We start from the raw sequence: 23679 nt of genomic DNA, 5'->3' as shown, positions 1-23679 counted from the left end.
TGAGTGTTGGTTTTCCTTGTCAGAATAAGCTAATTACACGACTAACGGGTAATGTTTCTTAATGTTCCATTAAAACGTAATTAAAATCAGTTAATATCATTCATAATCTTAAACTTCCATAGAGAGAGTAAAATATGTTTGTCAGTAGTAAGTAAAAACACAAACAAAACTTCATGGCAATTACATCAAGAATATGTAATAAACAACAAGTAAACAGTTTGAGTACTTTTTTTATTAGCAATTTTCTGAGATGTCGATCAGCTGTGCAAAGTTTGGACAGAACATATTAAATGTGTTCGACTTCTGTAGTACTGTATAGTTTGTGTTGCAGTTAATACAATATATATAACACAATTTGTTTTAGTTGACGGTTATTTTAATGAAATATGCCTATTACCTACATGAGGGCCCGACATGGCCGGATGTTTAAGACACTCGACTCGCAATCCGAGGGTCGCGGGTTCGAATCCCCGTAACGCCATACATGCTCGCCCTTTCAGTCGTGGGAGCGTTATAATGTGACGGTCAATCCCACTATTCTTTGGTAAAAGAGTAGCCCAAGAGTTGGCGGTGGGTGGTGATGACTAGCTGCCTGCCCTCTAGTCTTACACTACTAAATTAGGGACGGCTAGCGCTGATAGCCCTGGTGTAGCTTTGCGCGAAATTCAAAAACAAACAAGCAAAACCTACATGAGAACAATACCCAAAACCTGAGACGGAAACATTTGTCTTCAGTCATTCATTGCTATTGTTGAGATGTAAAACAAACACGCGTTGGAAACACGTGCAGATACATACATATGTCTTGTTTACTTTCGCAGATTCATGTCTCCAGAATGTTTCGTCACACACAACTAACTCTCTGTGAAGGTTGAACTAGATAGAAAAAAAATACGTTCAAACGCTTATCTTCGAATCGTGTGTTTTCAATCTGGCTAAGTTTTTTATTTTTTTTTGTGGCGGTAAGATGAATCATCTTGTAACGATAATAACATTTTGAACAACAGCTTTCAGTATGTGTGAAGAATCATTTTGTAATGAAATAACATCTCGAACGATAGCTTCCAATGTGTGAAGAAAGTTTAAGATGCTTTACTAGCCTGTATTGAACAATTAAAATATATTTATTAATGATCAACCCTCTTTGTCCTTATTACATTTTTGTAATCAGATGCTCTGTCTTTAGACCACTTGCGAACCTTTAACATATTAAACATTACTAATACTACTACATAGCGCGTTCTCCTACATCAGCGAGGTTTTGGCTTAGCTCCACCCCATTAGTTTCATCCCACCTAGATGATTAATATGTATGTTGTAAGCTATACTTGTGGGCTTGTTTTGGTTAACGTTAAACTAGATGTCACAATTCATATTGCCTCACTGCAGTGAATGTGTGAAGGACTCCCCGTTGGCAAAGCCAAACGTTAAACTGCCCTCTAGTGTTGTGTAAGGGCAGGATTTAGTAATATATGATGAAATGAGTTTGAAAAACATCAAGGGAGGCGTAAACATTCGATTCCGGGAAGACTCATAAATATTACTGTGATTTTGGCACCGCCGCCTTGTGTCTGGCCTCTTGGTATAGTTAAATACGTATTCGTGACAGAATTTCACGGATCCATTGAACTGAGTCGATTAATTCACGTTAGCCTGATTAGAATCAAGCAAGACAGTGGATATTGTGTAAAAGAAAAGAGAGACTAGCTAAGGTTGTCTGTTTAACAATTCATACACGAACGTCGTGATTACAAATGTAGCTTATTAAAAATGTTAAAGTATCACCTATATATGAACATGTCTTTAGTATCTTAACATGATATTTTAACACGGCTTCATTTAACGTACAAAAAGATGGAAATTCTTAACTCCTAAAAGTACTTTTTCAACCTTTCTACCAACATGTTAAATAATTTGTCACGTGATTTAAATTAGCCAGCTATTATTTTATCTAACTTTGACTTCAATCTACCGAAGAATGTGGTTGAAGACTAAAGTTATGTGACTGTTGTTCAAAAGCTGACATTTGTTTCTTTCCTTATCATTTTAAAAATCGCATCTTATCTTAAGAAGTCGTCTATTACCTTGTGCAGATAGCCCGAAGTGGCTTTGCTATAAAAAAACACACAAACACACTATGTACAGGAAGTTTACATTTAAAAAAATGACAGTAAGTGAGGAGGGTTCTGTTTATCATCAGATGTACAACTCTGATAAATCACTGGCTGTTATTAGTGGTCTTTAACTACCTTACGCCCTACAATGGCACAGCAGTGTGTCTGCAAATTCACACCGCTAGAAACTGTGTTTCGATACTAGTGGTGGGCAGAGCACAGATAGCCCATTGTGTAAGCTTTGTGCTTAATAACAAACAAACTTGGCTCGGCATGGCCAAGCGCGTTAAGGCGTGTGACTCGTAATCTGAGGGTCACGGGTTCGCATCCCCTTTGCGCCAAACATGCTCGTACTTTCAGCCGTGGGGGCGTTATAATATTACGGTCAATCCCACTATTCGTTGGTAAAAGAGTAGCCCAACAGTTGGCGGTGGGTGGTGATGACTAGCTGCCTTCCCTCTAGTCTTACACTGCTAAATTATGGACGGCTAGCACAGATAGCCCTCGAGTAGCTTTGTGCGAAATTAAAAAACAAACAAATAAACAATCAATCATTAATTAAGTACCTTACAGTACACAAAAGTGCAGAACAGAGTTTGCTTTTTTTCCTATTTTACAAAAAAACGCAACAATTATATTTTCCGTCAGTTTTACTGTAAGGCAACTAATTTGCTTGATTGTTGAGTTGTACATAAAGCTACACCAGGACTGTCTGCGCTAGCCATCCATACTTTTGATGGGACAAACCGGATAGTTCACACTATCCACCACCAACTCTTGGAGATCGGATCGTTACGTACCCATCACCTGAAAGTGCGAACTGTGGACACAGCAAACAGCCTGATGTGGTTTTGCTATAAGAAAACACAAACACACACAATCTATCGCGGTAACCATTGGACAGCAGATCAACTAATAAGCCTATATGAAATACCTGTTCAGTGTTTTTGTTTTTAGCCAATATTTTATTCAATCAATTCAGCAAATAGCGCGTAATAAACTCCCAATACTTCAAACTCTCAGTTCAGAACAAATAACTTGATTTATTTAAATACCGTTTACAGTAAACCTATCTTATTCCCACTTAGTTGTTTCCTGTTGTGTACGAAGGAGAATTGGTCAAACCAGAGAGGAAAAGTCAGCATTAGAGTTACTATTCAAGAAGTGCAGAGAATGAGAAATGTAATATGACAACTTGCACGAGGAACTCGAGACTATGACTGGTGACTTCCAGTTTACCGTGAATGTGCGTTCAACATTGACTGGTGACTTCCAGTTTACCGTGAATGTGCGTTCAACATTTTTTTCTTTAAAATAAAATCACTACACAAACACTACGATTAACTACTATAGTAGCATCTAATTTAAATACGCCGAATAAGTAGAATTGTTTCACACCAATTACAGTTAAATAGGGCCAGTAAAACAAAATGGCGGAGGTTTGCATTTTCCTCAGAAAGAGTGCTGTTGTGTCCAGAAAATATTTTTACATATACATATGCGATGATTATAAAAAGTCGTTTGGGCATATTTGATCACTCTATCTCTAAGGTAATGTTGGACATTTTATTATTTGTTTTGAATATTTTGGGTTTTAACAACATTTGAAGAAATATAAATTTACTATTAAAAAAAATACACACACATCAACATTTCCAAACACTAAATCCACTAAGTGATACAACTTCAGGAGAAGTTAATATACCGAGTAAAAGGTCGTCAAGAAACCTATATGATCATAAAAAGGTAAAACGATATAGTGAATATATTAGATTATTTAAATGTTCGTAATCTGAAGGTCGCGGGTTCGCTTTCCCGTCGCGCCAAATATGCTCGCTCTTTCAGCCGTGGGGGCGTTATAATGTCACGGTCAATCCCACTATTCGTTGGTAAAAGAGTAGCCCAAGAGTTGGCGGTGATGACTAGCTACCTTCCCACTAGTCTGCAAAATTAGGGACGGCTGACGCAGATAACCTTCGTATAGCTTTACACAAAATTAAAAAAACAAACAAAGAAAATCTTACGCACCCAGGTGGCACAGCGTTGTCTGCGGAATTACAACGCTATAAATCGGGTTTCGATACTTATGATTGATAAAGCACAGACAGCCCATTGTTTATCTTTATCGTTATTTACAAACAAACAAACAAATCATTTTCATATATCAGATAAGTCGTGTTCCAAAATTTAACACTGGCATCCAGAGTTGCAGCAAAGTCTATTACTAAAGTCAACTTTTGTTGTTGTTGGCTTCCAATGTTGCTTAACCGTTGATTGTGTTTCACCAACGGTTCGTAGAAGCGCAAAGAGTGAAAATTCTTTATGTTGCATTTAATTTCCTGTATCAGTGATTTCTCCATTGAATAATTTGTTTTTATTCGTAAACTTTAATGGTGTATTTTATAATAGACAAACACGTTGATGTCTATGCATAGTATTAAATACTATGCCTATTTTATAAACATAAATAAAAATATTCAATATAATTCTTGACGTGTTTCTCTCTTGTTTACTACAAACAAACAGTTTCATGTGCCTGCATGTAATGTGATGTTCTGTTGATCCTGACACCATAGGGATCCATAATACAACTTACAAGCGTCTTGTTTGTTTGTTTTTGAATTTCGCACAAAGCCACTCGAGGGCTATCTGTGCTAGCCGTCCGTAAGTTAGCAGTGTAAGACTAGAGGGAAGGCAGCTAGTCGTCACCACCCACCACCAACTCTGGGGCTACTATTTTACCAACGAATAGTGGGATTGATTATAACTTTATAACGCCCCCACGACTGAAAGGGCGAGCATGATTGGCGCGATTGGGATGCGAACCTGCGACCCTCAGATTAAGAGTCGCGCACCTTAACACGCTTAGCCATGCCGGGCCTACAAACTTCTTAATATTTACCATGAATTGTGGCCACTTATTTAATCTTCTACACACCAAAGCGCAAACAATACTCAGATATTAAGTCACTTCACCTGACAGTACAATCTTATATATATATATAAATAACATATTAATAATTGTAAGCTATAAGCTCCCAAACGTATAAAATATAAATTAAATAAGGTTTTGAAAAGTTTCATGAAACTAGCCACTAGATGGTGCGGCTAAAATTTAAATTGTTGTATAAATAAGGTTTATTTGTTTGTTCCAGCTGAGCACAAAACTACAAAATGAACTAACTATTCGTGGTGTGTACACCAGGAGTTTGAAAACAGATTTTTTTCCAAAATCACAAATCCGTCTACTTACCGCTGAGCTACCTGGAGGGAGGGAGAAAATAAGGAGCGGTCGGTATTATCAACTTGTCTGTCCAACCGAGAGATATAATAAAAAAAACAAAAAAGTTGAAAAGTCGAAAATAAAATGGAAGCCATAAATTTATTCAGCACCTAAAATAGTCAAATTAAACATGGTACAGTTGGATTTACTTAAACTGACAGGTATAATATAACTTGGAAATCTTAAATTTTCTGTGGTTTGGATATTTTCATAAAAAAAAACATCGTATTTTCTACTTAGATACTAATAGACTGTTTTTAGATCAAATTCACATTGAGTTATATGCTGTGTCTACCGTTGGGAATCAAACCCTACATTCTAGCGTTGTAATTCCGTAAACTCACCCGCTGTTTCATCGGGGAACTCTGTTACATAATTCTAGTTATCTATGTCGAGTGTCCTGAGCGAATAAACGTAGTCATTGTTTAATTTTGTCTCCAGATGAACTACGTGACCACTATTTTCTTCAGTAAAAAAAAAAAAAATATATGCAATTACTGTTATACAATAATCCACATTTACTAATCATGCCCCTCAGTGATATATCTGTGGACTTGTAACGCTAGAAATCTGGGTTTGATACCCGTGGTGGCTAAAAACAGTTGTGTAGCTCTTTGTTTAACTTCGACCAAACAAACGAATCGCTAATGACGTTAACCACTTACCGAATGTGATGACAAACTTGGCGTAGCTAAGACATTTAGCATGTTTGGTTTGTTTTTGTTTTGTTTTTTTATTTCGCACAAAGCTACTCGAGGGCTATCTGTGCTAGCCGTCCCAATTTAGCAGTGTAAGACTAGAGGGAAGGCAGCTAGTCATCACCACCCACCGCCAACTCTTGGGCTACTTTTTACCAACGAATTGTGGGATTGACCGTCACATTATAATGCCCCCACGGCTGAAAGGGCGAGCATGTTTGGCGCCACAGGGATGCGAACCCGCGACCCTCAGATTACGAGTCGCACGTTTTAACATGCTTGGCCATGCCGGGCCGAAACTCGTTATAAGCCTTACGTAAAATGTTGAACAAAGTGTTTTTTCTTTCAGGGTGAGTGGCTGCAGTCTATGAATTAGCATTCTCGAACTCTGAATTCGAGCCAACTAGCGGCTCAACGACAAGTATGAAAGCTTAAAACACTAAAAAACAAAACGGGTTTCGATATCCGCGGTGGGAACAGCGAAAATATCCATTGTGTAGCTCTGTGCTCAACAACAAACGGAAATAGAAATTGTGAATCCTAGAGTTCGTGGTTTGCCTCCCCACTGCCCCGAAAGTTTCTTCTCACTTGTTGGCCGTAGACGCGTTACAAAAGCCAAGATCAAATTCCACCATTCGGTCAATCTAGAGTAGTCCAACTGGCAGTGGGTGCTGTTAACTAGCTGCCCTTTCCTAGTCTAGTATTCCCCAAACTTTCTTAGCACAGGGCTCTCCAGCGCATCTTAACTGAGGGTCCCACTTAGTGAATTTATAGCTACTGAGTACCTTGAAAGTTTCATGTATTTTGTGTACTAAATATAGTCCTCTTGACTCTTTTCTGGGGCCCTTGGTTCGAGAGCTCTATTCTAGTCTATCAGGTCAAACTTATGTACGACTATATGCAGAACCACATTGTGTAGCTCGATACGAAATCCTGAAACAAAGAAGCTATTTGTGCTAAAAATGTAAATCAATGTACGTCGAATTGTTTATTCAATTTTTTCTAAAGTGCCCTCTTGAATTATAAAAGAAAAAGAATTATTAAAGTACTTACTTGGAGTGTTAAAGTGTTTTTATCATCTGACTTGTAGTTAGCACTAACTGCATTACACATACTCTTTGTGTTTTTAGCTAAACTCATTTGTTTTGAGGCAAAAGACAATATGACCGAAAGCATGTAGATACTGTTCTGTGATGTTTCTTCAGATACTAAACTAATCATAATTACTGTGTTAAAAAAATGCCACATATTATTGAAAAAAACAACACTATAATTACATCATTATTGACTCTTCAACCTTATAATAATCACAAGATATCGAGTTGAATACATAACTGCTGGTATTGGATTCAGAACAATGTCTCACCTCTATAATTACTAACTCTTGCATTAAAACAAACTAACTTTTGATGTTGCATTCCTGTTCATAAATACAGAGTTTTATAAAAATTTAGCGTTACTTTAATAAATCACAAGATGCATACTTTATGAAATATTACAACAATAAGACTTGAATGAAGTAATTAAATAAAGTCGACCACCAAAATTTCTCTAGTTTTTATAAATATTCAAGAAATTCTTTTTTTCCACGATGTTTCAATTCTGGGAAATCTTTTCTCAACATGAGTTGAATCTTTATTTTTTTTTTGTTTCATGTTCAGAAAACAAATTGTTGTTGTTTTTTTCGTATTTCCCAATCATTTTTTGAAAATGTTTAGTTTATTGTATTCGATTGAAAAATATATTTGATGATTGTTTATTGAAATAGAATTATTTCTTTCTAATGAGACGGCAGTTTTATGTTATAAAGTGCCGAATTTTTGTAACAATGTGTAATTTGTTTCTAGAAAAAATACAAGCTATAATTACCAAACTACCTTCCTAATTAGATTCTCAGTTCAAACCAAAAACAAAAGCAAACAAACTTTCAAGATGTCTTCAAAAATGGAATAGAAAATAAATAAACAATTAACCATATAAAAGAATATTTGAGTTAGTGTGTGTTTTTCTTATAGCAAAGCCACATTGGGCTATCTGTTGAGCCCACAGGAAGGAATCGAACCCTTGATTTTAATGTTGTAACTTCGTAGACTTACCTCTGTACTAGCGGGGAGCGTTTGGGTAAGATGTTGTAATTTTTTTTTCTAAAACCTGGTGAGACATTACCTGTATACCGCCTGGTATCACTTGTAATTTGGCTTAGCTGGCTAAATGTAACTTATTGTGTTTGATATTATTGTTTGAAATGTATATGGATATAATATCCTGTAAATAAATTACACTTTTATGCGTATTGCATATATACATACATATATAATTTTACTTACGAAGTAAGAATGAAGATTTATCGATCTAAACACCTGAATGTTATTATCTGGTAACGATGCAACTTTTAGCATGTAGATTGCGCAGGCTGCGTTACCTATTCACGTAAAAATTATTTATTTTATGGATCCTTTAAAGTTCACTGACTGCTCAGAAATTCAGCCTCATAGGTTCGCTCAGAACAGCGTTTTGGTATACTTTGTTTGTCTTCATCAAATTTACATGGATGTATGCCGGAGTCAGATCGATCCGGAATTAATTTGACCTAACATAACCTTGTACGTCGTCTATGATTGGCCCAACTTCGAAAACGAAGTTTCAGAAACCAATCCACGTGGTACCTCAGCAGTTATTTTAACTTCAATTTTAAACGTAACTTTGCTCGACAACGTGTACTACCGTGCATCTGTGTATAAAAAATATTCAGAACAGTGAATAACACTACTTTGGTTAAATTGTTCCATACTATTGAATTTCTTCTTGTAATAAGGTTCAACATGAACTCATCAAGATGAGATGGGGTTTATTTACTTTGATTAATAAATAACGTTCAGTAGTTCATTAAACGAACAAAAGAATTGTTTATGGTTCACATTCAATGAATAGACAGAAGAGTCAAATTTGAAAATCTTAAATAATAAGTATATTTCTTCTACCCTAAATGTATTCCAATTTCGTTTCCTATGTAGACCAACTATCCGGTAAGTCTGAGGGTTTAAATTACTAAAAATTTAGTTTCGGTACCTGCTGTTAGCAAAGGACAGATAGCCCTTTGTGCTTAACGACAATAAAAACTGTATAAAAATAAAGTCGGGACAAACTTAATGGGCCCGGTATGGCCAGATGGTTAAAGCACTCCACTTTATACCTTTTGTTGTAATTTTTTAATAAGGTGGTATCTTGCAATGTTTTCTCTCCATATGCTAATTATTTAACTAGTGTTTTATTTCATGTATTTATGTTTATACCCCCTCTTTGAGGTAGGATGAATAAAGAGAAGAAAAAAACAAAAAAACTCCACTCGTAATCAGAGGGTCGCGGGTTCGAATCCTCGTCACACCAAATAAGCTCGCACTTTCAGCTGTGGTGGCATTATAATGTGACGGTCAATTCCACTATTCGTTTGTATCCCGTAAGTTGACGGTGAATGGTGATGACTAGCTGCCTTTTCTCTGGTCTTATGATGCTAAATTAGGAACAGCTAGCGCAGACAGCCGTCGTGGTAGGTTTGAGTAAAATTCAGAAACGAACAATGCCTACAAACCATTAACTTTGGAATATGGCTATGTATTATAATGTTTTATATCAGTTAAACTAACCATGCTTAAAAAGTACCAGTACAAGAGCTAAAGTTGTTTATGTAGGTTTTTTATCTAATGGTGTGTGGTTAATATTTCTCAATGAAAATAAAATTAAACGACCATGACAGTGATGATCATTCCTCGAAGTATAACTTGTTTTTTGAAACATAGAATCCGTTTTTGCTTTGTTCTTTTTACTTGTTTTTTTTTCTCTAGTTAAGCACAAAGATACACAATAAACTATCTGTGTTCTGCTCACCACTAATATAGAAACCTGGTTTTTAGCGCAGCCACACCGCTTTTCCACTGGGGGTGAGAACAAAAATCTATGAATGGAAAGTAAGTCGTAAGGTTAGAACATACTTTAGACTCACCTAAATTCACAACAATTTCCCCTTCAAAAAAAAAATTAAAAAAATCACAGGTGCTTCCAAGAGAAAGGGTGCGTGGAAAGACAGGAAAATTAAATCTAATTCTAGGAAAGCCTGAATGTAACGTCTGTACTTCGTATTCATAAACCTTTCTGTTTCCTAACGTGTTTCTTCAGTCGGATATGAACTCTGCTATAAACCGTGCATTGAACTCACGGCTTTCTTAGGACTACATGTGATATAGATTTCAGAAACGTCCTGTAAAAATTTCTGAAGAACGCACCTGATAAAGCGGTATGTCTGCGGACTTATATTGCTAGAAACCGGGTCTCGATTTCCATGATGGGCAGAGCACAGATATCCCTTTGTGTAGCTTTGTGCTTAATAACAAAACAAACATACACACCTGATAACATACGATGTACGGGTGAAATATAAAACAACCAAATCTCTCTTTTCTAAACGTCCTTGTAACAAGAAACCTTAATGTCTTACCAGCCTCTGTTCACCGTAATAAAACTTTTATTGGTCTTTTCATGGCTTTTGACAGTTTTATTTCCTCTCGTATATGAACAAAAATCTTATTGTTTATTCTACATAACAAAGATTGTCCAGTCTTCTCGACCCACCAGATTTTCTACATTGAAATGACCTACACGCATAACATCTCGAAGAATACCACCAAGGTTTGTCAGAAAATATCACTCCTAACGTCTTGACCACGAAGTGTAAGCCAGACCCGCCATTGTGTATTCTGTGGTTTGGGTCAAAACAAGGTGGCTATGCAATATCTGGTTCAGCTTTGACCTTTTTCGCCCTTCATGACGTAGGGCGCAACTAGGGGAGCTTATATTTTATGCTGCCTGGTAAGTATAGGAATAATAATAAAAAACAAAACAACACGTAACTTTCTGAATATAACAAACTCTCTCTCAAACGACATGTCAAAACCACCAACTGACAAACAAAGTCTGCTAGTAAAAGAAAAGTTAACGCACAGACACTACCCGTAACTTAAATCCGGGGTAGTTTGTTTTCAAATAACCGTTTAGACCTTTTTTTAAAAAAAAAGCCTTATTTGCGTAACCATACAAACAGCCACTCGCCTCTGCGCTTACGGGTTATGTACAAATAAACGTGCGGCGACTGCACCACCCAAGGTTGGTTTGACAAAACCACCTACGTTGGCAGAACTAACGCCATCTTGTTGTACGTGTTCAGGAATATCCAGGTGTCTCCGTAAAACCCTGGTCAACACTATAAAGTTCGGACAAAAGGAAAACGCTTTCCAAAATTTACAGTTTTTCACTTTCACACAAGTAATTTATAGTTCTAATAACACTATCAGTCTCGTTAGGTTCTTTATCTTAGTTTAAAGTTAAAATATTTTTCTACACACACAAGAATATTTACATTTATGAATGTGTATATATACACACTGCCTGTGCAGGATTCCTTTATATGTTTTACATCTATGTGTACTGCCAGTGAGGGGTTTCTTTACATGTTTTACATCCATGTGTACTGCCAGCGAGTGCTTTCTTTATATGTTTTACATCCATGTGTACTGCCAGTGAGAGGATTCTTTATATGTTTTACATCCATGTGTACTGCCAGTGAGGAGTTTCTTTATATGTTTTACATCCATGTGTACTGCCAGCGAGAGGATTCTTTATATGTTTTACATCAACGTGTACTGCCAGCGAGAGGATTCTTTATATGTTTTACATCAACGTGTACTGCCAGCGAGAGGATTCTTTATATGTTTTACATCCATGTGTACTACCAGTGAGGGGTTTCTTTATATGTTTTACATCCATGTGTACTGCCAGTGAGGGCTTTCTTTATATGTTTTACATCAACGTGTACTGCCAGCGAGAGGTTTCTTTATATGTTTTACATCCATGTGTACTGCCAGCGAGGGCTTTCTTTATATGTTTTACATCAACGTGTACTGCCAGCGAGGACTTTCTTTATATGTTTTACATCCATGTGTACTGCCAGCGAGGACTTTCTTTATATGTTTTACATCCATGTGTACTGCCAGTGAGGGCTTTCTTTATATGTTTTACATCCATGTGTACTGCCAGCGAGGGCTTTCTTTATATGTTTTACATCAACGTGTACTGCCAGCGAGGACTTTCTTCAAATGTTTTACATCAACGTGTACTGCCAGCGAGGACTTTCTTTATATGTTTTACATCCATGTGTACTGCCAGTGAGGGTTTTTTTTATATGTTTTACATCCATGTGTACTGCCAGCGAGTGCTTTCTTTATATGTTTTACATCCATGTGTACTGCCAGTGAGGGTTTCTTTATATGTTTTACATCCATGTGTACTGCCAGTGAGGGCTTTTTTTATATGTTTTACATCCATGTGTACTGCCAGTGAGGGCTTTCTTTATATGTTTTACATCAACGTGTACTGCCAGCGAGGACTTTCTTTATATGTTTTACATCAACGTGTACTGCCAGCGAGAGGATTCTTTATATGTTTTACATCCATGTGTACTGCCAGTGAGGGGTTTCTTTATATGTTTTACATCCATGTGTACTGCCAGTGAGGGCTTTCTTTATATGTTTTACATCAACGTGTACTGCCAGCGAGAGGTTTCTTTATATGTTTTACATCCATGTGTACTGCCAGCGAGGGCTTTCTTTATATGTTTTACATCAACGTGTACTGCCAGCGAGGACTTTCTTTATATGTTTTACATCCATGTGTACTGCCAGCGAGGACTTTCTTTATATGTTTTACATCCATGTGTACTGCCAGTGAGGGCTTTCTTTATATGTTTTACATCCATGTGTACTGCCAGCGAGGGCTTTCTTTATATGTTTTACATCAACGTGTACTGCCAGCGAGGGCTTTCTTTATATGTTTTACATCCATGTGTACTGCCAGCGAGGACTTTCTTTATATGTTTTACATCAACGTGTACTGCCAGCGAGGACTTTCTTTATATGTTTTACATCCATGTGTACTGCCAGCGAGGACTTTCTTTATATGTTTTACATCCATGTGTACTGCCAGTGAGGGCTTTCTTTATGTTTTACATCCATGTGTACTGCCAGCGAGGGCTTTCTTTATATGTTTTACATCCATGTGTACTGCCAGCGAGGGCTTTCTTTATATGTTTTACATCAACGTGTACTGCCAGAGAGGGCTTTCTTTATATATTTTACATCCATGTGTACTGCCAGCGAGGGCTTTCTTTATATGTTTTACATCAACGTGTACTGCCAGCGAGGACTTTCTTTATATGTTTTACATCCATGTGTACTGCCAGCGAGGACTTTCTTTATATGTTTTACATCCATGTGTACTGCCAGTGAGGGCTTTCTTTATATGTTTTACATCCATGTGTACTGCCAGCGAGGGCTTTCTTTATATGTTTTACATCAACGTGTACTGCCAGCGAGGACTTTCTTTATATGTTTTACATCCATGTGTACTGCCAGCGAGGACTTTCTTTATATGTTTTACATCCATGTGTACTGCCAGTGAGGGCTTTCTTTATATGTTTTACATCCATGTGTACTGCCAGCGAGGACTTTCTTCAAATGTTTTACATCAACGTGTACTCCCAGCGAGGACTTTCTTTATATGTTTTACATCCATGTGTACTGCCAGTGAGGGTTTTTTTTATATGTTTTACATCCATGTGTACTGCCAGCGAGTGCTTTCTTTATATGTTTTACATCCATGTGTACTGCCAGCGAGAGGTTTCTTTATATGTTTTACATCCATGTGTACTGCCAGTGAGGGCTTTTTTTATATGTTTTACATCCATGTGTACTGCCAGTGAGGGCTTTCTTTATATGTTTTACATCAACGTGTACTGCCAGCGAGAGGTTTCTTTATATGTTTTACATCCATGTGTACTGCCAGCGAGGGCTTTCTTTATATCTTTTACATCCATGTGTACTGCCAGCGAGTGCTTTCTTTATATGTTTTACATCCATGTGTACTGCCAGTGAGGGGTTTCTTTATATGTTTTACATCAACGTGTACTGCCAGCGAGGGACTTTCTTTATATGTTTTACATCCATGTGTACTGCCAGCGAGGACTTTCTTTATATGTTTTACATCCATGTGTACTGCCAGTGAGGGTTTTCTTTATATGTTTTACATCCATGTGTACTGCCAGCGAGGGCTTTCTTTATATGTTTTACATCAACGTGTACTGCCAGCGAGGGACTTTCTTTACATGTTTTACATCAACGTGTACTGCCAGCGAGGACTTTCTTTATATGTTTTACATCCATGTGTACTGCCAGTGAGGGTTTTTTTTTTATATGTTTTACATTCATGTGTACTGCCAGCGAGTGCTTTCTTTATATGTTTTACATCCATGTGTACTGCCAGTGAGGGGTTTCTTTATATGTTTTACATCAACGAGTACTGCCAGTGAGGGGTTTCTTTATATGTTTTACATCCATGTGTACTGCCAGTGAGGGCTTTCTTTATATGTTTTACATCAACGTGTACTGCCAGCGAGAGGATTCTTTATATGTTTTACATCCATGTGTACTGCCAGTGAGGGTTTTTTATATGTTTTACATCCATGTGTACTGCCAGCGAGTGCTTTCTTTATATGTTTTACATCCATGTGTACTGCCAGTGAGGGGTTTCTTTATATGTTTTACATCCATGTGTACTGCCAGTGAGGGTTTTTTTATACGTTTTACATCCATGTGTACTGCCAGTGAGGGCTTTCTTTATATGTTTTACATCAACGTGTACTGCCAGCGAGAGGTTTCTTTATATGTTTTACATCCATGTGTACTGCCAGCGAGGGCTTTCTTTATATGTTTTACATCAACGTGTACTGCCAGCGAGGACTTTCTTTATATGTTTTACATCAACGTGTACTGCCAGCGAGGACTTTCTTTATATGTTTTACATCCATGTGTACTGCCAGTGAGAGGCTTCTTTATATGTTTTACATCAACGTGTACTGCCAGCGAAAGGTTTCTTTATATGTTTTACATCCATGTGTACTGCCAGTGAGGGGTTTCTTTATATGTTTTACATCCATGTGTACTGCCAGCGAGTGCTTTCTTTATATGTTTTACATCCATGTGTACTGCCAGTGAGGGCTTTCTTTATATGTTTTACATCCATGTGTACTGCCAGTGAGGGCTTTTTTTATATGTTTTACATCCATGTGTACTGCCAGTGAGGGCTTTCTTTATATGTTTTACATCAACGTGTACTGCCAGCGAGAGGTTTCTTTATATGTTTTACATCCATGTGTACTGCCAGCGAGGGCTTTCTTTATATGTTTTACATCAACGTGTACTGCCAGCGAGGACTTTCTTTATATGTTTTACATCAACGTGTACTGCCAGCGAGGACTTTCTTTATATGTTTTACATCCATGTGCACTGCCAGCGAGGACTTTCTTTATATGTTTTACATCCATGTGTATTGCCAGTGAGGTTTTTTTTTATATGTTTTACATCCATGTGTACTGCCAGTGAGGGCTTTCTTTACATGTTTTACATCAATGTGTACTGCCAGCGAGGACTTTCTTTATATGTTTTACATCAACGTGTACTGCCAGCGAGAACTTTCTTTATATGTTTTACATCCATGTGTACTGCCAGTGAGGGGTTTCTTTATATGTTTTACATCCATGTGTACTGCCAGTGAGGGCTTTTTTTATATGTTTTACATCCATGTGTACTGCCAGTGAGGGCTTTCTTTATATGTTTTACATCAACGTGTACTGCCAGCGAGGACTTTCTTTATATGTTTTACATCAACGTGTACTGCCAGCGAGAGGATTCTTTATATGTTTTACATCCATGTGTACTGCCAGTGAGGGGTTTCTTTATATGTTTTACATCCATGTGTACTGCCAGTGAGGGCTTTCTTTATATGTTTTACATCAACGTGTACTGCCAGCGAGAGGTTTCTTTATATGTTTTACATCCATGTGTACTGCCAGCGAGGGCTTTCTTTATATGTTTTACATCAACGTGTACTGCCAGCGAGGACTTTCTTTATATGTTTTACATCCATGTGTACTGCCAGCGAGGACTTTCTTTATATGTTTTACATCCATGTGTACTGCCAGTGAGGGCTTTCTTTATATGTTTTACATCCATGTGTACTGCCAGCGAGGGCTTTCTTTATATGTTTTACATCAACGTGTACTGCCAGCGAGGGCTTTCTTTATATGTTTTACATCCATGTGTACTGCCAGCGAGGACTTTCTTTATATGTTTTACATCAACGTGTACTGCCAGCGAGGACTTTCTTTATATGTTTTACATCCATGTGTACTGCCAGCGAGGACTTTCTTTATATGTTTTACATCCATGTGTACTGCCAGTGAGGGCTTTCTTTATGTTTTACATCCATGTGTACTGCCAGCGAGGGCTTTCTTTATATGTTTTACATCCATGTGTACTGCCAGCGAGGGCTTTCTTTATATGTTTTACATCAACGTGTACTGCCAGAGAGGGCTTTCTTTATATATTTTACATCCATGTGTACTGCCAGCGAGGGCTTTCTTTATATGTTTTACATCAACGTGTACTGCCAGCGAGGACTTTATATGTTTTACATCCATGTGTACTGCCAGCGAGGACTTTCTTTATATGTTTTACATCCATGTGTACTGCCAGTGAGGGCTTTCTTTATATGTTTTACATCCATGTGTACTGCCAGCGAGGGCTTTCTTTATATGTTTTACATCAACGTGTACTGCCAGCGAGGACTTTCTTTATATGTTTTACATCCATGTGTACTGCCAGCGAGGGACTTTCTTTATATGTTTTACATCCATGTGTACTGCCAGTGAGGGCTTTCTTTATATGTTTTACATCTATGTGTACTGCCAGCGAGGACTTTCTTCAAATGTTTTACATCAACGTGTACTCCCAGCGAGGACTTTCTTTATATGTTTTACATCCATGTGTACTGCCAGTGAGGGGTTTTTTTATATGTTTTACATCCATGTGTACTGCCAGCGAGTGCTTTCTTTATATGTTTTACATCCATGTGTACTGCCAGTGAGGGGTTTCTTTATATGTTTTACATCCATGTGTACTGCCAGTGAGGGCTTTTTTTATATGTTTTACATCCATGTGTACTGCCAGTGAGGGCTTTCTTTATATGTTTTACATCAACGTGTACTGCCAGCGAGAGGTTTCTTTATATGTTTTACATCCATGTGTACTGCCAGCGAGGGCTTTCTTTATATGTTTTACATCCATGTGTACTGCCAGCGAGGGCTTTCTTTATATGTTTTACATCCATGTGTACTGCCAGTGAGGGGTTTCTTTATATGTTTTACATCAACGTGTACTGCCAGCGAGGACTTTCTTTATATGTTTTACATCCATGTGTACTGCCAGCGAGGACTTTCTTTATATGTTTTACATCCATGTGTACTGCCAGTGAGGGTTTTCTTTATATGTTTTACATCCATGTGTACTGCCAGCGAGGGCTTTCTTTATATGTTTTACATCAACGTGTACTGCCAGCGAGGACTTTCTTTACATGTTTTACATCAACGTGTACTGCCAGCGAGGACTTTCTTTATATGTTTTACATCCATGTGTACTGCCAGTGAGGGTTTTTTTTTATATGTTTTACATTCATGTGTACTGCCAGCGAGTGCTTTCTTTATATGTTTTACATCCATGTGTACTGCCAGTGAGGGGTTTCTTTATATGTTTTACATCAACGAGTACTGCCAGTGAGGGGTTTCTTTATATGTTTTACATCCATGTGTACTGCCAGTGAGGGCTTTCTTTATATGTTTTACATCAACGTGTACTGCCAGCGAGAGGATTCTTTATATGTTTTACATCCATGTGTACTGCCAGTGAGGGTTTTTTTTATATGTTTTACATCCATGTGTACTGCCAGCGAGTGCTTTCTTTATATGTTTTACATCCATGTGTACTGCCAGTGAGGGGTTTCTTTATATGTTTTACATCCATGTGTACTGCCAGTGAGGGCTTTTTTTATATGTTTTACATCCATGTGTACTGCCAGTGAGGGCTTTCTTTATATGTTTTACATCAACGTGTACTGCCAGCGAGAGGTTTCTTTATATGTTTTACATCCATGTGTACTGCCAGCGAGGGCTTTCTTTATATGTTTTACATCAACGTGTACTGCCAGCGAGGACTTTCTTTATATGTTTTACATCAACGTGTACTGCCAGCGAGGACTTTCTTTATATGTTTTACATCCATGTGTACTGCCAGTGAGAGGCTTCTTTATATGTTTTACATCAACGTGTACTGCCAGCGAAAGGTTTCTTTATATGTTTTACATCCATGTGTACTGCCAGTGAGGGGTTTCTTTATATGTTTTACATCCATGTGTACTGCCAGCGAGTGCTTTCTTTATATGTTTTACATCCATGTGTACTGCCAGTGAGGGCTTTCTTTATATGTTTTACATCCATGTGTACTGCCAGTGAGGGCTTTCTTTATATGTTTTACATCCATGTGTACTGCCAGTGAGGGCTTTCTTTATATGTTTTACATCAACGTGTACTGCCAGCGAGAGGTTTCTTTATATGTTTTACATCCATGTGTACTGCCAGCGAGGGCTTTCTTTATATGTTTTACATCAACGTGTACTGCCAGCGAGGACTTTCTTTATATGTTTTACATCAATGTGTTCTGCCAGCGAGGACTTTCTTTTTGTGTTTTACATCCATGTGCACTGCCAGCGAGGACTTTCTTTTTATGTTTTACATCCATGTGTATTGCCAGTGAGGTTTTTTTTTATATGTTTTACATCCATGTGTACTGCCAGTGAGGGCTTTCTTTACATGTTTTACATCAATGTGTACTGCCAGCGAGGACTTTCTTTATATGTTTTACATCAACGTGTACTGCCAGCGAGAACTTTCTTTATATGTTTTACATCCATGTGTACTGCCAGCGAGGGCTTTCTTTATATGTTTTACATCAACGTGTACTGCCAGCGAGGACTTTCTTTATATGTTTTACATCAACGTGTACTGCCAGCGAGGACTTTCTTTATATGTTTTACATCCATGTGTACTGCCAGTGAGGGGTTTTTTTATATGTTTTACATCCATGTGTACTGCCAGCGAGTGCTTTCTTTATATGTTTTACATCCATGTGTACTGCCAGTGAGGGGTTTCTTTATATGTTTTACATCCATGTGTACTGCCAGTGAGGGCTTTTTTTATACGTTTTACATCCATGTGTACTGCCAGTGAGGGCTTTCTTTATATGTTTTACATCAACGTGTACTGCCAGCGAGAGGTTTCTTTATATGTTTTACATCCATGTGTACTGCCAGCGAGGGCTTTCTTTATATGTTTTACATCAACGTGTACTGCCAGCGAGGACTTTCTTTATATGTTTTACATCAACGTGTACTGCCAGCGAGGACTTTCTTTATATGTTTTACATCCATGTGTACTGCCAGTGAGGACTTTCTTTATATGTTTTACATCCATGTGTACTGCCAGTGAGGGCTTTCTTTATATGTTTTACATCCATGTGTACTGCCAGTGAGGGGCTTTCTTTATATGTTTTACATCAACGTGTACTGCCAGCGAGGACTTTCTTTATATGTTTTACATCCATGTGTACTGCAAGTGAGGGCTTTCTTTATATGTTTTACATCCATGTGTACTGCCAGTGAGGGGTTTCTTTACATGTTTTACATCCATGTGTACTGCCAGTAAGGGCTTTCTTTATATGTTTTACATCCATGTGTACTGCCACTGAGGGGTTTCTTTATATGTTTTACATCCATGTGTTACTGCCAGTGAGGGTTTTTTTTACATGTTTTACATCAATGTGTACTACCGTATAGATCTGTAATAGGAATTTTGTTGCTTTTTTAACATCGAATTAATATTTTCTGTAATTTAATAAATTTCAAAATATTCGGTAATAGAGGTAAACCTACCAGTGAAACAGCGGTATGTCTGCGGTCTTACAATGTTGGAAACCGGGTTTCGACACCCTTGGTGGGCAGAGCACAGATAGCCTAATGTGTAGCTTTGTACGTAACTTTAAATAAACAAATAAAAAACAAATTTACAGTTAAAGCTAAAAAAAATAATATTAGATACCAAACAATATTTCACAATGTACCAATGATTAATAAAGCTTACACAATGGAAAGTAATAAAGGTTTTGATTAGAAAATAGTGAGAAAAAACTGAGAACTCTTGTCCTCGTTATCTTCTATGGTATAACATGTTCACCCTTTCATACGTATGGGCGTTATACTGTGACTGTCAATCCCACTATTTGTGGGTAAAAGAGTAGCCCAAGAGTTGGCGGTAGGTGGTGATGACTATCTGCCTTCCCTCTAGTCTTACACTGCTAAATTAGGGACGGCTAGCGCAGATAGCCCTCGTGTAGCTTTGCGCGAAATTCAAAACAAACAAACGAACAATGATATAACATATTATTTAAATCTCAGTTTCCCTTGGTGACCCGAATAAGGCTTTTCTAATGTATTCACAAATTACCTATGATTATATTTTGTTTGAAGGCTAGACTCTCGTTCACATAAGTTATAACTGAAATGAGAAGTAGATATTATCCGATTTTAACGAATATGTTAAAACTAGCGTAAAAACTCATAAAATATGCCGAGAAAACAGAGCTATTCTGCACAAGATGTGCAATTTTTATGTAGAGTTGATAGGTTGGAGGTTATCCTAATTAAAGTTGAGGTAATAGATAAAGGTAACTGTGGACTGTGGGAAATGGTAGCAGGATTTCAGGAGAAGCTTAATCTTTTATATGCAAAGGATAAATCAACTGACAATGACCTTCAGGAGGTTATAAATAGTATTATTAGGGTTAAAAGTAGTGGATGTGTTTATAATGAACCATTTCTTTTGAGCAACAGATTTTAGCCCTTGGCTTGTATTGATAGGGAGAAAAAGAGTTAGATTATGCTAACAAAAGGCACAAATGGAAGATATTAACTGATGAGACACGAGATATATTAAAAGAGGCTAGCAGAGATATAGTTTTTGTAGCGCAAGTAGGGGCTAATAATATAGGGAAAGGTAGGTCAAAGGAGTTAATTAATAAGTTCAAATGGTTGATAAAGGCATTTAAAAAAAACATAATTTAATTTTTCATGGATACTTCCCAGAATAAACTGCGGAGATAAAGTTGTAAGTAGGTCACTAGGATTAAATGCTAGGTTTGAGTTATTATGTAACATATGAGCAGACAGGCTGGTGGGATTTCTGCGGTCGGTTCAATGGAAGAAAAGAGCTTTTTTGAAATGGATAATTTACATTTTAATATAGTAGAGGCTGGCTTGTTTGCTATGGCTTTTAACTTATCTGAATGGAAGTTTTAAACTAGGACTAGGTAGTGTTGAGGGTCAGGAAAAACTAAACGCAAAATTAAGAGACAAAGAAATGTTTCACTTAAGAAATGAGTATAGAAATAGTTATAAGAATAGGCTTAATTGTTACTATTGTAATGCTACAAATATCACTGATGAAATAGATGACTTTTGAGCAACAGTAGGAATGGATGTTGATGATGTAATGGGAATAACTGAAACATGGTTAAACATAAATGATTTTGATGACAGAAGTTTCTTTGAAATATAGGGTTACAGGCTCTTTAATAGGAAGAGAGTACAAAAAAGAAGGTTGTGTCTTTATAAGTTACAGTCTGTGGAAGTTAAGGATCTCAAAGACAACAGCAAAGAGATTCAGGCCATTTTGATTTCTGTTAGTGAATATAAAGGGAAAATGGTTTTAGTGAGAATTTGTTACAGACCATTAAACGATAGTGATGAAATTAGTAAGAAACTTTACAATGAAATTAATATTTCAGCTCTTTCTTTGTTTTGCTTGTATTTTGAATTTCGCTCAAAGCTACTCGAGGGCTATCTGCGCTAGCCTCCCTAATTTAGCAGTGTAAGACTAGAGGAAGGCAGCTTGTCATCACCAATCACCGCCAACTCTTGGGCTACTCTTTTACCAACGAATAGTGGAATTGATCGTCACGGCTGAAAGGGCGAGCATGTTTGGTGCGACCGGGATTCGAACCCGCGACCCTCGGATGACGAGTCGAACGCCTTAACACGCTTGGCCATGCCGGGCCTATTTCAGCTGTTAATGATGTCATAATTATGGGTGATTTTAATTTCAGGTATGTAGATGGGGAATAAAAGTCTAAAGAAGTTATACTTTCGTTATATAAGTAACTGGTTAGGCCATATCTGGAAAATCATGTTCACTCTTCAGCTACTTACTTTAAGGAAGGCATCGAATTGTTGGAAAGGGTTCAGAGAAGAATTATTAGAATGGTGCCTGAGATGAAGGAGTTGTCATATGAGGATAGGCTGAAATCTTTCAAACTGAGAAGAGTTAGAGGAATCTGATTGAGACATTTTAAGATTGTCAAAGGAACTGGTAGTGCTAATGCATCATCTTTTACCTTATTAAACATGAAATAAGTAGGACACAAGTATAAATTTTGGCAGAGTAGGTATCATCTTTAGTTAAAGCAGTTTTATTTTTCTAACAAGGAGATTGGTCTTTGGAGTGGGTTGCTTTCAAATGTTGTAGAGGCAGTAAATTTGAATGTATTTAAAAATAATATTGATAAGTATATGAATGGTAAGGTCTGGTTTTAAGTTATGTTGTTTTTTAGTTAATTTAGTTTAGAATGTGTAACAGCCGAGATAGACCACTAGATCCATGTTGTACCAGAAAATTATGTTATGTTAAAACTAGCAATGCACGAAAGAAATGAAATAATATATATATATAAAGAATCTCTTCTCAGGAACATGCTACGTATTGTTCTTGAATTCATTACATATAACTGAGTAAACGTGCAATATACTGGTACCTTTATATGGCAGATAAAAACATACGATGATCATATAATTGTTTTCACACCTGTTCCTTTTCTGAGGAGAAGTCGTCCTTTTACTTATAAGTAATTGTTGTCTCTGGTCTGTTCTAACAAAGTGTTTGTCTTAATAATTCCCAAACTTAGATTTGCGATGACTCTTAACTTATTTTTTACAGGAGTCTTTCTGGCTTTCCCATTCGGATTCTACCTAGCTTGACGTCATAATAACGTGGAGGATGTGATGTCACACACATAACGCCATGCCTGATCTGTCCTGGAAATAGGCTTTTATATTAGCAGATAAAGTGCAGAAATTTAGGATTTATTTATGTTTATGGTAGAGATTACATTAAACTAAAATGGAAACGGGCATTCCAAAGAGAAAGTATTATAGAAGAAAAAGTAGAATGGGACAAGTGTAATTCCCGATATTCGGAGAAATCGAACATGACCGACACTTGGCTTTTATGTATATATAGGTAAATAACACACTGAAGACAGTTTCACATGCTTTACAAAGTGACATTTAATAACTTTTTAAGTTACAATGTGTGCTTCCACTTTCAAATATTATCAATTGTTTTGTGGTTTTAAATCTGGGTTTTCTATTTACTGAAAATTCCAACTAATTTTAGTTCCTATTTCATTGAGTTGTTCTTTTTATTTAACCTTAGTTGGCCTCATTAAAAACTCCTTAGAATGGAAATTTGACTTATGATGTT

General features: G+C 37.1%; 1 long non-coding RNA gene across 1 annotated transcript; it reads left to right on the top strand.

Annotated features, from left to right (window-relative positions):
• Positions 1–8109: 8109 nt before the first annotated feature.
• On the top strand, positions 8110–23663 carry LOC143225034 (uncharacterized). The gene is made up of 2 exons (XR_013013577.1): positions 8110–8216; positions 23134–23663. It is a non-coding gene; the product is annotated as an uncharacterized LOC143225034 (long non-coding RNA).
• Positions 23664–23679: the final 16 nt, after the last annotated feature.

The sequence above is a fragment of the Tachypleus tridentatus genome, chromosome 9 (assembly GCF_004210375.1).
Source record: "Tachypleus tridentatus isolate NWPU-2018 chromosome 9, ASM421037v1, whole genome shotgun sequence".
Lineage (NCBI taxonomy): Eukaryota > Metazoa > Arthropoda > Merostomata > Xiphosura > Limulidae > Tachypleus > Tachypleus tridentatus.
The sequence above is the reverse complement of the archived record's forward strand: the minus strand, read 5'-3'. Positions and strand labels throughout refer to the sequence as shown.